This window comes from Pseudophryne corroboree, unplaced genomic scaffold, assembly GCF_028390025.1.
Source record: "Pseudophryne corroboree isolate aPseCor3 unplaced genomic scaffold, aPseCor3.hap2 scaffold_822, whole genome shotgun sequence".
Classification (NCBI taxonomy): domain Eukaryota; kingdom Metazoa; phylum Chordata; class Amphibia; order Anura; family Myobatrachidae; genus Pseudophryne; species Pseudophryne corroboree.
Window position 1 is genome coordinate 78,963 of NW_026970401.1, and position 16,352 is coordinate 95,314.

Sequence of the window (16,352 nt, forward strand, 5' to 3'; positions counted from 1 at the left end):
GATCTGTGCTTTGAGATATATTTGCCAGTTTTGTGTTTGCTTGCAGTAATATCTGTAGCCAGTTAGCGCAGTTGGTTAGAGCGTGGTGCTAATAATGCCAAGGTCACGGGTTCGATCCCTGTATGGGCCATTTGCTTTTCTTGATGGACAAGAATGGAATAAGCTCATCGGTGGAGTGCATGAATACTTGAAAACATCATAGACACATATATCACAAAATCTCTTCAAATACATATCAGAAGCCAGTGGGAGTGTCATCCTTTGGCTGATGAAGATTTTTCTCTACATGGCTCAGTGACTTTTGTCTCAAATCAAGCAATATGGCATAACTAAGATATGCAAGGGCAAATTAATCAGTTATTATATTGCTGCTCAAACATAGAGGGCACTAGGTGTTACTAGAAGAAGAAGAAGATATGTGCTCCCCTCTCATTAGTGCACACTGAAGTAAAAAAAAATGGAGAATTTCTAAAGACCAGAGCACAAGTAATGGATCTTTGCATTCTTATTGCATCTTTTCTTATTTCCAAATATTTGACATACTTCTGATTTGATAAGTTTAAAAATGAGTTTAAACAAAGGACACCACTGAAGATGATGGAATTTATATGAATTTTAAATGAAGATTTGCAATACTTATACATTGAATGAAAATGGAGCTTTGAACAAAAGGAAAATAAACAATGTTAGCTCCCACGAGATATGAACTCAGATGACTAGATTCAAAGTCCATGATGCTAACAATTACACCATGGAACCCTCACCTGAGCAATGGCATCTACTGAAGTGCGCTCATCTTTTAAATGCAAAGAAAAGAAATTCAATACTTTATATATATTATTTCAAGTTTCTAATAAGCTCAGGGATGCAATAGGTATTATGTAGAATATTTGTCCAAAACCAATGATAATATATAAAAAGTAACCTATTTTTTAAAGGAGAAGATAGATACTAGAAACCTAAATGCCTAGGACCAATTTCAGTTGGAGCATCACCCCTTATGTTATCCTAGCATTGAATTGACAGTTTTTCTGTATTTCCATATTTGCATATCAGCCACTTACAATTGTTTCAAGCTTTATAACAGAGGACTGCCTTTTTTATAGACCAAGGATGAAAGTCTCTTGTGAGTTAAGTCTGATAATGACATCACAATTTGTAAATTAAGCTATAGTATGATTACAGAGTGTAGACTGAATAAAAAGTGCTTTCCTATGGATTGAAGTTTGTATTTTCTTAAGCTTTGCATTCCAAAATGGGCTAGCATTCTTTATTTCCAATGGGCACATTAAGCTACTTCCCCAATATATATTTTTTTGTGTTAAAAGTTATTCATACACAACTTGGTAAAACATACTAAATTTAATACATAATGGATTACATCCTGGGATTATCTTTTTCAACAATCTGTAAATATACAATTAAAAATTGTGTATTAGATTTTTTAGATTGATTTTGCTTAGATTTGCATATACTCCTTGTCTAAATTGTCTATTTTTATACTATTAGTAGATGCCTTAATCTTTGTTATTATCCTATCTAATATTTATTTTTATTTTGTAATGTGGAAAGAAACTGGAGCATTTTTATGATACCCATGCTTCAAGTGACTCTATGGTTTAAGCTTTTTTTTGAAAAATGAAATGCTATAAAAACAAAATATGATCTGTGCTTTGAGGTACATTTGCCAGTTTTGTGTTTTCTTGCAGTAATATCTGTGGCCGGTTAGCTCAGTTGGTTAGAGTGTGGTGCTAATAACACCAATGTCAAGGGTTCGATCCCCGTATGGGTCATTTGCTTTTATTGATGGACAAGAATGGAATAAGCTCATCGGTGGAGTGCATGAATACTTGAAAACATCATAGACACATATATCACAAAATCTCTTCAAATACATATCAGAAGCCAGTGGGAGTGTCATCCTTTGGCTGATGAACATTTTTCTCTACATGGCTCAGTGACTTTTGTCTCAAATCAAGCAATATGGCATAACTAAGATATGCAAGGGCAAATTAATCAGTTATATTGCTGCTCAAACATAGAGGGCACTAGGTGTTACTAGAAGAAGAAGATATGTGCTCCCCTCTCATTAGTGCACACTGAAGTAAAAAAAATGGAGAATTTCTAAAGACCAGAGCACAAGTAATGGATCTCTGCATTCTTATTGCATCTTTTCTTATTTCCAAATATTTGACATACTTCTGATTTGATAAGTTTAAAAATGAGTTTAAACAAAGGACACCACTGAAGATGATTTAATTTATATGAATTTTAAATGAAGATTTGCAATACTTATACATTGAATGAAAATGGAGCTTTGAACAAAAGGAAAATAAACAATGTTAGCTCCCACGAGATATGAACTCAGATGACTAGATTCAAAGTCCATGGTGCTAACAATTACACCATGGAACCCTTACCTGAGCAATGGCATCTACTGAAGTGCGCTCATCTTTTAAATGCAAAGAAAAGAAATTCAATACTTTATATATATTATTTCAAGTTTCTAATAAGCTCAGGGATGCAATAGGTATTATGTAGAATATTTGTCCAAAACCAATGATAATATATAAAAAGTAACCTATTTTTTAAAGGAGAAGATAGATACTAGAAACCTAAATGCCTAGGACCAATTTCAGTTGGAGCATCACCCCTTATGTTATCCTAGCATTGAATTGACAGTTTTTCTGTATTTCCATATTTGCATATCAGCCACTTACAATTGTTTCAAGCTTTATAACAGAGGACTGCCTTTTTTATAGACCAATAATAATAATAATAATAATTTTATTTATATAGCGCTCTTTCTCCAATAGGACTCAAGGCGCTTAACAGATACATAGCATAATATAGTACAGAAAATAATGAAGTACATTTTCATAAAATACAGAAGCATGAAGATACTAAAAGGGACACTATGGAAATGCTTTAGTAAACAGAAAAGTCTTGAGTCTACTTTTGAAGGATGAAAGTCTCTTGTGAGTTAAGTCTGATAATGACATCACAATTTGTAAATTAAGCTATAGTATGATTACAGAGTGTAGACTAAATAAAAAGTGCTTTCCTATGGATTGAAGTTTGTATTTTCTTAAGCTTTGCATTCCAAAACGGGCTAGCATTCTTTATTTCCAATGGGCACATTAAGCTACTTCCCCAATATATATTTTTTTGTGTTAAAAGTTATTCATACACAACTTGGTAAAACATACTAAATTTAATACATAATGGATTACATCCTGGGATTATCTTTTTCAACAATCTGTAAATTTACAATTAAAAATTGTGTATTATATTTTTTAGATTGATTTTGCTTAGATTTGCATATACTCCTTGTCTAAATTGTCTATTTTTATACTATTAGTAGATGCCTTAATCTTTGTTATTATCCTATCTAATATTTATTTTTATTTTGTAATGTGGAAAGAAACTGGAGCATTTTTATGATACCCATGCTTCAAGTGACTCTATGGCTTAAGCTTTTTTTTGAAAAATGAAATGCTATAAAAACAAAATATGATCTGTGCTTTGAGGTACATTTGCCAGTTTTGTGTTTGCTGGCAGTAATATCTGTGGCCTGTTATCTCAGTTGGTTAGAGCGTGGTGCTAATAACACCAAAGTCACGGGTTCGATCCCCGTATGGGCCATTTGCTTTTCTTGATGGACAAGAATGGAATAAGCTCATCGTGGAGTGCATGAATACTTGAAAACATCATAGACACATATATCACAAAATCTCTTCAAATATATATCAGAATCCAGTGGGAGTGTCATCCTTTGGCTGATGAAGATTTTTCTCTACATGGCTCAGTGACTTTTGTCTCAAATCAAGCAATATGGCATAACTAAGATATGCAAGGGCAAATTAATCAGTTATTATAATGCTGCTCAAACATAGAGGGCACTAGGTGTTACTAGAAGAAGTAGAAGATATGTGCTCCCCTCTCATTAGTGCACACTGAAGTAAAAAAAATGGAGAATTTCTAAAGACCAGAGCACAAGTAATGGATCTCTGCATTCTTATTGCATCTTTTCTTATTTCCAAATATTTGACATACTTCTGATTTGATAAGTTTAAAAATGAGTTTAAACAAAGGACACCACTGAAGATGATGGAATTTATATGAATTTTAAATGAAGATTTGCAATACTCATACATTGAATGAAAATGGAGCTTTGAACAAAAGGAAAATAAACAATGTTAGCTCCCACGAGATATGAACTCAGATTACTAGATTCAAAGTCCAGGGTGCTAACAATTACACCATGGAACCCTCACCTGAGCAATGGCATCTACTGAAGTGCGCTCATCTTTTAAATGCAAAGAAAAGAAATTCAATACTTTATATATATTATTTCAAGTTTCTAATAAGCTCAGGGATGCAATAGGTATTATGTAGAATATTTGTCCAAACCCAATGATAATATATAAAAACTAACCTATTTTTTAAAGGAGAATATAGATACTAGAAACCTAAATGCCTAGGACCAATTTCAGTTGGAGCATCACCCCTTATATTATCCTAGCATTGAATTGACAGTTTTTCTGTATTTCCATATTTGCATATCAGCCACTTACAATTGTTTCAAGCTTTATAACAGAGGACTGCCTTTTTTATAGACCAATAATAATAATAATAATAATAATTTTATTTATATAGCGCTCTTTCTCCAATAGGACTCAAGGCGCTTAACAGATACATAGCATAATATAGTACAGAAAATAATGAAGTACATTTTCATAAAATACAGAAGCATGAAGATACTAAAAGGGACACTATGGAAATGCTTTAGTAAACAGAAAAGTCTTGAGTCTACTTTTGAAGGATGAAAGTCTCTTGTGAGTTAAGTCTGATAATGACATCACAATTTGTAAATTAAGCTATAGTATGATTACAGAGTGTAGACTAAATAAAAAGTGCTTTCCTATGGATTGAAGTTTGTATTTTCTTAAGCTTTGCATTCCAAAACGGGCTAGCATTCTTTATTTCCAATGGGCACATTAAGCTACTTCCCCAATATATATTTTTTTGTGTTAAAAGTTATTCATACACAACTTGGTAAAACATACTAAATTTAATACATAATGGATTACATCCTGGGATTATCTTTTTCAACAATCTGTAAATTTACAATTAAAAATTGTGTATTATATTTTTTAGATTGATTTTGCTTAGATTTGCATATACTCCTTGTCTAAATTGTCTATTTTTATACTATTAGTAGATGCCTTAATCTTTGTTATTATCCTATCTAATATTTATTTTTATTTTGTAATGTGGAAAGAAACTGGAGCATTTTTATGATACCCATGCTTCAAGTGACTCTATGGCTTAAGCTTTTTTTTGAAAAATGAAATGCTATAAAAACAAAATATGATCTGTGCTTTGAGGTACATTTGCCAGTTTTGTGTTTGCTGGCAGTAATATCTGTGGCCTGTTATCTCAGTTGGTTAGAGCGTGGTGCTAATAACACCAAAGTCACGGGTTCGATCCCCGTATGGGCCATTTGCTTTTCTTGATGGACAAGAATGGAATAAGCTCATCGTGGAGTGCATGAATACTTGAAAACATCATAGACACATATATCACAAAATCTCTTCAAATACATATCAGAATCCAGTGGGAGTGTCATCCTTTGGCTGATGAAGATTTTTCTCTACATGGCTCAGTGACTTTTGTCTCAAATCAAGCATTATGGCATAACTAAGATATGCAAGGGCAAATTAATCAGTTATTATAATGCTGCTCAAACATAGAGGGCACTAGGTGTTACTAGAAGAAGAAGAAGATATGTGCTCCCCTCTCATTAGTGCACACTGAAGTAAAAAAAATGGAGAATTTCTAAAGACCAGAGCACAAGTAATGGATCTCTGCATTCTTATTGCATCTTTTCTTATTTCCAAATATTTGACATACTTCTGATTTGATAAGTTTAAAAATGAGTTTAAACAAAGGACACCACTGAAGATGATGGAATTTATATGAATTTTAAATGAAGATTTGCAATACTCATACATTGAATGAAAATGGAGCTTTGAACAAAAGGAAAATAAACAATGTTAGCTCCCACGAGATATGAACTCAGATTACTAGATTCAAAGTCCAGGGTGCTAACAATTACACCATGGAACCCTCACCTGAGCAATGGCATCTACTGAAGTGCGCTCATCTTTTAAATGCAAAGAAAAGAAATTCAATACTTTATATATATTATTTCAAGTTTCTAATAAGCTCAGGGATGCAATAGGTATTATGTAGAATATTTGTCCAAACCCAATGATAATATATAAAAACTAACCTATTTTTTAAAGGAGAATATAGATACTAGAAACCTAAATGCCTAGGACCAATTTCAGTTGGAGCATCACCCCTTATATTATCCTAGCATTGAATTGACAGTTTTTCTGTATTTCCATATTTGCATATCAGCCACTTACAATTGTTTCAAGCTTTATAACAGAGTACTGCCTTTTTTATAGACCAAGGATGAAAGTCTCTTGTGAGTTAAGTCTGATAATGACATCACAATTTGTAAATTAAGCTATAGTATGATTACAGAGTGTAGACTGAATAAAAAGTGCTTTCCTATGGATTGAAGTTTGTATTTTCTTAAGCTTTGCATTCCAAAATGGGCTAGCATTCTTTATTTCCAATGGGCACATTAAGCTACTTCCCCAATATATATTTTTTGTGTTAAAAGTTATTCATACACAACTTGGTAAAACATACTAAATTTAATACATAATGGATTACATCCTGGGATTATCTTTTTCAACAATCTGTAAATTTACAATTAAAAATTGTGTATTAGATTTTTTAGATTGATTTTGCTTAGATTTGCATATACTCCTTGTCTAAATTGTCTATTTTTATACTATTACTAGATGCCTTAATCTTTGTTATTATCCTATCTAATATTTATTTTTATTTTGTAATGTGGAAAGAAACTGGAGCATTTTTATGATACCCATGCTTCAAGTGACTCTATGGCTTAAGCTTTTTTTTGAAAAATGAAATGCTATAAAAACAAAATATGATCTGTGCTTTGAGGTACATTTGCCAGTTTTGTGTTTGCTGGCAGTAACATCCGTTGCCGGTTAGCTCAGTTGGTTAGAGCGTGGTGCTAATAACGCCAAGGTCATGGGTTCGATCCCCGTATGGGCCATTTGCTTTTCTTGATGGACAAGAATGGAATAAGCTCATCGGTGGAGTGCATGAATACTTGAAAACATCATAGACACATATATCACAAAATCTCTTCAAATACATATCAGAAGCCAGTGGGAGTGTCATCCTTTAGCTGATGAAGATTTTTCACTACATGGCTCAGTGACTTTTGTCTCAAATCAAGCAATATGGCATAACTAAGATATGCAAGGGCAAATTAATTAGTTATTATATTGCTGCTCAAACATAGAGGGCACTAGGTGTTACTAGAAGAAGAAGAAGATATGTGCTCCCCTCTCATTAGTGCACACTGAAGTAAAAAAAATTGAGAATTTCTAAAGACCAGAGCACAAGTAATGGATCTCTGCATTCTTATTGCATCTTTTCTTATTTCCAAATATTTGACATACTTCTGATTTGATAAGTTTAAAAATGAGTTTAAACAAAGGACACCACTGAAGATGATGGAATTTATATGAATTTTAAATGAAGATTTGCAATACTTATACATTGAATGAAAATGGAGCTTTGAACAAAAGGAAAATAAACAATGTTAGCTCCCACGAGATATGAACTCAGATGACTAGATTCAAAGTCCATGGTGCTAACAATTACACCATGGAACCCTAACCTGAGCAATGGCATCTACTGAAGTGCGCTCATCTTTTAAATGCAAAGAAAAGAAATTCAATACTTTATATATATTATTTCAAGTTTCTAATAAGCTCAGGGATGCAATAGGTATTATGTAGAATATTTGTCCAAAACCAATGATAATATATAAAAAGTAACCTATTTTTTAAAGGAGAAGATAGATACTAGAAACCTAAATGCCTAGGACCAATTTCAGTTGGAGCATCACCCCTTATGTTATCCTAGCATTGAATTGACAGTTTTTCTGTATTTCCATATTTGCATATCAGCCACTTACAATTGTTTCAAGCTTTATAACAGAGGACTGCCTTTTTTATAGACCAAGGATGAAAGTCTCTTGTGAGTTAAGTCTGATAATGACATCACAATTTGTAAATTAAGCTATAGTATGATTACAGAGTGTAGACTGAATAAAAAGTGCTTTCCTATGGATTGAAGTTTGTATTTTCTTAAGCTTTGCATTCCAAAATGGGCTAGCATTCTTTATTTCCAATGGGCACATTAAGCTACTTCCCCAATATATATTTTTTTGTGTTAAAAGTTATTCATACACAACTTGGTAAAACATACTAAATTTAATACATAATGGATTACATCCTGGGATTATCTTTTTCAACAATCTGTAAATATACAATTAAAAATTGTGTATTAGATTTTTTAGATTGATTTTGCTTAGATTTGCATATACTCCTTGTCTAAATTGTCTATTTTTATACTATTAGTAGATGCCTTAATCTTTGTTATTATCCTATCTAATATTTATTTTTATTTTGTAATGTGGAAAGAAACTGGAGCATTTTTATGATACCCATGCTTCAAGTGACTCTATGGTTTAAGCTTTTTTTTGAAAAATGAAATGCTATAAAAACAAAATATGATCTGTGCTTTGAGGTACATTTGCCAGTTTTGTGTTTTCTTGCAGTAATATCTGTGGCCGGTTAGCTCAGTTGGTTAGAGTGTGGTGCTAATAACACCAATGTCAAGGGTTCGATCCCCGTATGGGCCATTTGCTTTTATTGATGGACAAGAATGGAATAAGCTCATCGGTGGAGTGCATGAATACTTGAAAACATCATAGACACATATATCACAAAATCTCTTCAAATACATATCAGAAGCCAGTGGGAGTGTCATCCTTTGGCTGATGAACATTTTTCTCTACATGGCTCAGTGACTTTTGTCTCAAATCAAGCAATATGGCATAACTAAGATATGCAAGGGCAAATTAATCAGTTATATTGCTGCTCAAACATAGAGGGCACTAGGTGTTACTAGAAGAAGAAGAAGATATGTGCTCCCCTCTCATTAGTGCACACTGAAGTAAAAAAAATGGAGAATTTCTAAAGACCAGAGCACAAGTAATGGATCTCTGCATTCTTATTGCATCTTTTCTTATTTCCAAATATTTGACATACTTCTGATTTGATAAGTTTAAAAATGAGTTTAAACAAAGGACACCACTGAAGATGATTTAATTTATATGAATTTTAAATGAAGATTTGCAATACTTATACATTGAATGAAAATGGAGCTTTGAACAAAAGGAAAATAAACAATGTTAGCTCCCACGAGATATGAACTCAGATGACTAGATTCAAAGTCCATGGTGCTAACAATTACACCATGGAACCCTTACCTGAGCAATGGCATCTACTGAAGTGCGCTCATCTTTTAAATGCAAAGAAAAGAAATTCAATACTTTATATATATTATTTCAAGTTTCTAATAAGCTCAGGGATGCAATAGGTATTATGTAGAATATTTGTCCAAAACCAATGATAATATATAAAAAGTAACCTATTTTTTAAAGGAGAAGATAGATACTAGAAACCTAAATGCCTAGGACCAATTTCAGTTGGAGCATCACCCCTTATGTTATCCTAGCATTGAATTGACAGTTTTTCTGTATTTCCATATTTGCATATCAGCCACTTACAATTGTTTCAAGCTTTATAACAGAGGACTGCCTTTTTTATAGACCAATAATAATAATAATAATAATAATAATAATTTTATTTATATAGCGCTCTTTCTCCAATAGGACTCAAGGCGCTTAACAGATACATAGCATAATATAGTACAGAAAATAATGAAGTACATTTTCATAAAATACAGAAGCATGAAGATACTAAAAGGGACACTATGGAAATGCTTTAGTAAACAGAAAAGTCTTGAGTCTACTTTTGAAGGATGAAAGTCTCTTGTGAGTTAAGTCTGATAATGACATCACAATTTGTAAATTAAGCTATAGTATGATTACAGAGTGTAGACTAAATAAAAAGTGCTTTCCTATGGATTGAAGTTTGTATTTTCTTAAGCTTTGCATTCCAAAACGGGCTAGCATTCTTTATTTCCAATGGGCACATTAAGCTACTTCCCCAATATATATTTTTTTGTGTTAAAAGTTATTCATACACAACTTGGTAAAACATACTAAATTTAATACATAATGGATTACATCCTGGGATTATCTTTTTCAACAATCTGTAAATTTACAATTAAAAATTGTGTATAATATTTTTTAGATTGATTTTGCTTAGATTTGCATATACTCCTTGTCTAAATTGTCTATTTTTATACTATTAGTAGATGCCTTAATCTTTGTTATTATCCTATCTAATATTTATTTTTATTTTGTAATGTGGAAAGAAACTGGAGCATTTTTATGATACCCATGCTTCAAGTGACTCTATGGCTTAAGCTTTTTTTTGAAAAATGAAATGCTATAAAAACAAAATATGATCTGTGCTTTGAGGTACATTTGCCAGTTTTGTGTTTGCTGGCAGTAATATCTGTGGCCTGTTATCTCAGTTGGTTAGAGCGTGGTGCTAATAACACCAAAGTCACGGGTTCGATCCCCGTATGGGCCATTTGCTTTTCTTGATGGACAAGAATGGAATAAGCTCATCGTGGAGTGCATGAATACTTGAAAACATCATAGACACATATATCACAAAATCTCTTCAAATACATATCAGAAGCCAGTGGGAGTGTCATCCTTTGGCTGATGAACATTTTTCTCTACATGGCTCAGTGACTTTTGTCTCAAATCAAGCAATATGGCATAACTAAGATATGCAAGGGCAAATTAATAAGTTATATTGCTGCTCAAACATAGAGGGCACTAGGTGTTACTAGAAGAAGAAGAAGATATGTGCTCCCCTCTCATTAGTGCACACTGAAGTAAAAAAAATGGAGAATTTCTAAAGACCAGAGCACAAGTAATGGATCTATGCATTCTTATTGCATCTTTTCTTATTTCCAAATATTTGACATACTTCTGATTTGATAAGTTTAAAAATGAGTTTAAACAAAGGACACCACTGAAGATGATTTAATTTATATGAATTTTAAATGAAGATTTGCAATACTTATACATTGAATGAAAATGGAGCTTTGAACAAAAGGAAAATAAACAATGTTAGCTCCCACGAGATATGAACTCAGATGACTAGATTCAAAGTCCATGGTGCTAACAATTACACCATGGAACCCTTACCTGAGCAATGGCATCTCCTGAAGTGCGCTCATCTTTTAAATGCAAAGAAAAGAAATTCAATACTTTATATATATTATTTCAAGTTTCTAATAAGCTCAGGGATGCAATAGGTATTATGTAGAATATTTGTCCAAACCCAATGATAATATATAAAAACTAACCTATTTTTTAAAGGAGAATATAGATACTAGAAACCTAAATGCCTAGGACCAATTTCAGTTGGAGCATCACCCCTTATATTATCCTAGCATTGAATTGACAGTTTTTCTGTATTTCCATATTTGCATATCAGCCACTTACAATTGTTTCAAGCTTTATAACAGAGTACTGCCTTTTTTATAGACCAAGGATGAAAGTCTCTTGTGAGTTAAGTCTGATAATGACATCACAATTTGTAAATTAAGCTATAGTATGATTACAGAGTGTAGACTAAATAAAAAGTGCTTTCCTATGGATTGAAGTTTGTATTTTCTTAAGCTTTGCATTCCAAAACGGGCTAGCATTCTTTATTTCCAATGGGCACATTAAGCTACTTCCCCAATATATATTTTTTTGTGTTAAAAGTTATTCATACACAACTTGGTAAAACATACTAAATTTAATACATAATGGATTACATCCTGGGATTATCTTTTTCAACAATCTGTAAATTTACAATTAAAAATTGTGTATTATATTTTTTAGATTGATTTTGCTTAGATTTGCATATACTCCTTGTCTAAATTGTCTATTTTTATACTATTAGTAGATGCCTTAATCTTTGTTATTATCCTATCTAATATTTATTTTTATTTTGTAATGTGGAAAGAAACTGGAGCATTTTTATGATACCCATGCTTCAAGTGACTCTATGGCTTAAGCTTTTTTTTTGAAAAATGAAATGCTATAAAAACAAAATATGATCTGTGCTTTGAGGTACATTTGCCAGTTTTGTGTTTGCTGGCAGTAATATCTGTGGCCTGTTATCTCAGTTGGTTAGAGCGTGGTGCTAATAACACCAAAGTCACGGGTTCGATCCCCGTATGGGCCATTTGCTTTTCTTGATGGACAAGAATGGAATAAGCTCATCGTGGAGTGCATGAATACTTGAAAACATCATAGACACATATATCACAAAATCTCTTCAAATACGTATCAGAATCCAGTGGGAGTGTCATCCTTTGGCTGATGAAGATTTTTCTCTACATGGCTCAGTGACTTTTGTCTCAAATCAAGCAATATGGCATAACTAAGATATGCAAGGGCAAATTAATCAGTTATTATAATGCTGCTCAAACATAGAGGGCACTAGGTGTTACTAGAAGAAGAAGAAGATATGTGCTCCCCTCTCATTAGTGCACACTGAAGTAAAAAAAATGGAGAATTTCTAAAGACCAGAGCACAAGTAATGGATCTCTGCATTCTTATTGCATCTTTTCTTATTTCCAAATATTTGACATACTTCTGATTTGATAAGTTTAAAAATGAGTTTAAACAAAGGACACCACTGAAGATGATGGAATTTATATGAATTTTAAATGAAGATTTGCAATACTCATACATTGAATGAAAATGGAGCTTTGAACAAAAGGAAAATAAACAATGTTAGCTCCCACGAGATATGAACTCAGATTACTAGATTCAAAGTCCAGGGTGCTAACAATTACACCATGGAACCCTCACCTGAGCAATGGCATCTACTGAAGTGCGCTCATCTTTTAAATGCAAAGAAAAGAAATTCAATACTTTATATATATTATTTCAAGTTTCTAATAAGCTCAGGGATGCAATAGGTATTATGTAGAATATTTGTCCAAACCCAATGATAATATATAAAAACTAACCTATTTTTTAAAGGAGAATATAGATACTAGAAACCTAAATGCCTAGGACCAATTTCAGTTGGAGCATCACCCCTTATATTATCCTAGCATTGAATTGACAGTTTTTCTGTATTTCCATATTTGCATATCAGCCACTTACAATTGTTTCAAGCTTTATAACAGAGTACTGCCTTTTTTATAGACCAAGGATGAAAGTCTCTTGTGAGTTAAGTCTGATAATGACATCACAATTTGTAAATTAAGCTATAGTATGATTACAGAGTGTAGACTGAATAAAAAGTGCTTTCCTATGGATTGAAGTTTGTATTTTCTTAAGCTTTGCATTCCAAAATGGGCTAGCATTCTTTATTTCCAATGGGCACATTAAGCTACTTCCCCAATATATATTTTTTGTGTTAAAAGTTATTCATACACAACTTGGTAAAACATACTAAATTTAATACATAATGGATTACATCCTGGGATTATCTTTTTCAACAATCTGTAAATTTACAATTAAAAATTGTGTATTAGATTTTTTAGATTGATTTTGCTTAGATTTGCATATACTCCTTGTCTAAATTGTCTATTTTTATACTATTACTAGATGCCTTAATCTTTGTTATTATCCTATCTAATATTTATTTTTATTTTGTAATGTGGAAAGAAACTGGAGCATTTTTATGATACCCATGCTTCAAGTGACTCTATGGCTTAAGCTTTTTTTTGAAAAATGAAATGCTATAAAAACAAAATATGATCTGTGCTTTGAGGTACATTTGCCAGTTTTGTGTTTGCTGGCAGTAACATCTGTTGCCGGTTAGCTCAGTTGGTTAGAGCGTGGTGCTAATAACGCCAAGGTCATGGGTTCGATCCCCGTATGGGCCATTTGCTTTTCTTGATGGACAAGAATGGAATAAGCTCATCGGTGGAGTGCATGAATACTTGAAAACATCATAGACACATATATCACAAAATCTCTTCAAATACATATCAGAAGCCAGTGGGAGTGTCATCCTTTAGCTGATGAAGATTTTTCACTACATGGCTCAGTGACTTTTGTCTCAAATCAAGCAATATGGCATAACTAAGATATGCAAGGGCAAATTAATTAGTTATTATATTGCTGCTCAAACATAGAGGGCACTAGGTGTTACTAGAAGAAGAAGAAGATATGTGCTCCCCTCTCATTAGTGCACACTGAAGTAAAAAAAATTGAGAATTTCTAAAGACCAGAGCACAAGTAATGGATCTCTGCATTCTTATTGCATCTTTTCTTATTTCCAAATATTTGACATACTTCTGATTTGATAAGTTTAAAAATGAGTTTAAACAAAGGACACCACTGAAGATGATGGAATTTATATGAATTTTAAATGAAGATTTGCAATACTTATACATTGAATGAAAATGGAGCTTTGAACAAAAGGAAAATAAACAATGTTAGCTCCCACGAGATAAGAACTCAGATGACTAGATTCAAAGTCCATGGTGCTAACAATTACACCATGGAACCCTAACCTGAGCAATGGCATCTACTGAAGTGCGCTCATCTTTTAAATGCAAAGAAAAGAAATTCAATACTTTATATATATTATTTCAAGTTTCTAATAAGCTCAGGGATGCAATAGGTATTATGTAGAATATTTGTCCAAAACCAATGATAATATATAAAAAGTAACCTATTTTTTAAAGGAGAAGATAGATACTAGAAACCTAAATGCCTAGGACCAATTTCAGTTGGAGCATCACCCCTTATGTTATCCTAGCATTGAATTGACAGTTTTTCTGTATTTCCATATTTGCATATCAGCCACTTACAATTGTTTCAAGCTTTATAACAGAGGACTGCCTTTTTTATAGACCAAGGATGAAAGTCTCTTGTGAGTTAAGTCTGATAATGACATCACAATTTGTAAATTAAGCTATAGTATGATTACAGAGTGTAGACTGAATAAAAAGTGCTTTCCTATGGATTGAAGTTTGTATTTTCTTAAGCTTTGCATTCCAAAATGGGCTAGCATTCTTTATTTCCAATGGGCACATTAAGCTACTTCCCCAATATATATTTTTTTGTGTTAAAAGTTATTCATACACAACTTGGTAAAACATACTAAATTTAATACATAATGGATTACATCCTGGGATTATCTTTTTCAACAATCTGTAAATATACAATTAAAAATTGTGTATTAGATTTTTTAGATTGATTTTGCTTAGATTTGCATATACTCCTTGTCTAAATTGTCTATTTTTATACTATTAGTAGATGCCTTAATCTTTGTTATTATCCTATCTAATATTTATTTTTATTTTGTAATGTGGAAAGAAACTGGAGCATTTTTATGATACCCATGCTTCAAGTGACTCTATGGTTTAAGCTTTTTTTTGAAAAATGAAATGCTATAAAAACAAAATATGATCTGTGCTTTGAGGTACATTTGCCAGTTTTGTGTTTTCTTGCAGTAATATCTGTGGCCGGTTAGCTCAGTTGGTTAGAGTGTGGTGCTAATAACACCAATGTCAAGGGTTCGATCCCCGTATGGGCTATTTGCTTTTATTGATGGACAAGAATGGAATAAGCTCATCGGTGGAGTGCATGAATACTTGAAAACATCATAGACACATATATCACAAAATCTCTTCAAATACATATCAGAAGCCAGTGGGAGTGTCATCCTTTGGCTGATGAACATTTTTCTCTACATGGCTCAGTGACTTTTGTCTCAAATCAAGCAATATGGCATAACTAAGATATGCAATGGCAAATTAATCAGTTATATTGCTGCTCAAACATAGAGGGCACTAGGTGTTACTAGAAGAAGAAGAAGATATGTGCTCCCCTCTCATTAGTGCACACTGAAGTAAAAAAAATGGAGAATTTCTAAAGACCAGAGCACAAGTAATGGATCTCTGCATTCTTATTGCATCTTTTCTTATTTCCAAATATTTGACATACTTCTGATTTGATAAGTTTAAAAATGAGTTTAAACAAAGGACACCACTGAAGATGATTTAATTTATATGAATTTTAAATGAAGATTTGCAATACTTATACATTGAATGAAAATGGAGCTTTGAACAAAAGGAAAATAAACAATGTTAGCTCCCACGAGATATGAACTCAGATGACTAGATTCAAAGTCCATGGTGCTAACAATTACACCATGGAACCCTTACCTGAGCAATGGCATCTACTGAAGTGCGCTCATCTTTTAAATGCAAAGAAA

General features: G+C 32.4%; 9 non-coding genes across 9 annotated transcripts; all 9 read left to right on the plus strand.

The window, feature by feature from the left end:
• The first annotated feature begins 1,719 nt into the window (after positions 1-1,719).
• On the plus strand, positions 1,720-1,793 carry TRNAI-AAU (transfer RNA isoleucine (anticodon AAU)). The gene has a single exon. It is a non-coding gene; the product is annotated as a tRNA-Ile (tRNA).
• Positions 1,794-3,571: 1,778 nt separating this feature from the next.
• On the plus strand, positions 3,572-3,645 carry TRNAI-AAU (transfer RNA isoleucine (anticodon AAU)). Its single transcript has one exon. It is a non-coding gene; the product is annotated as a tRNA-Ile (tRNA).
• A 1,786-nt stretch (positions 3,646-5,431) lies between these two features.
• TRNAI-AAU (transfer RNA isoleucine (anticodon AAU)) lies at positions 5,432-5,505 on the plus strand. The gene has a single exon. It is a non-coding gene; the product is annotated as a tRNA-Ile (tRNA).
• Positions 5,506-7,091: 1,586 nt separating this feature from the next.
• On the plus strand, positions 7,092-7,165 carry TRNAI-AAU (transfer RNA isoleucine (anticodon AAU)). The gene has a single exon. It is a non-coding gene; the product is annotated as a tRNA-Ile (tRNA).
• Positions 7,166-8,753: 1,588 nt separating this feature from the next.
• TRNAI-AAU (transfer RNA isoleucine (anticodon AAU)) lies at positions 8,754-8,827 on the plus strand. The gene has a single exon. It is a non-coding gene; the product is annotated as a tRNA-Ile (tRNA).
• A 1,790-nt stretch (positions 8,828-10,617) lies between these two features.
• TRNAI-AAU (transfer RNA isoleucine (anticodon AAU)) lies at positions 10,618-10,691 on the plus strand. Its single transcript has one exon. It is a non-coding gene; the product is annotated as a tRNA-Ile (tRNA).
• Positions 10,692-12,276: 1,585 nt separating this feature from the next.
• Positions 12,277-12,350, plus strand: TRNAI-AAU (transfer RNA isoleucine (anticodon AAU)). The gene has a single exon. It is a non-coding gene; the product is annotated as a tRNA-Ile (tRNA).
• Positions 12,351-13,936: 1,586 nt separating this feature from the next.
• On the plus strand, positions 13,937-14,010 carry TRNAI-AAU (transfer RNA isoleucine (anticodon AAU)). Its single transcript has one exon. It is a non-coding gene; the product is annotated as a tRNA-Ile (tRNA).
• A 1,588-nt stretch (positions 14,011-15,598) lies between these two features.
• TRNAI-AAU (transfer RNA isoleucine (anticodon AAU)) lies at positions 15,599-15,672 on the plus strand. The gene has a single exon. It is a non-coding gene; the product is annotated as a tRNA-Ile (tRNA).
• Positions 15,673-16,352: the final 680 nt, after the last annotated feature.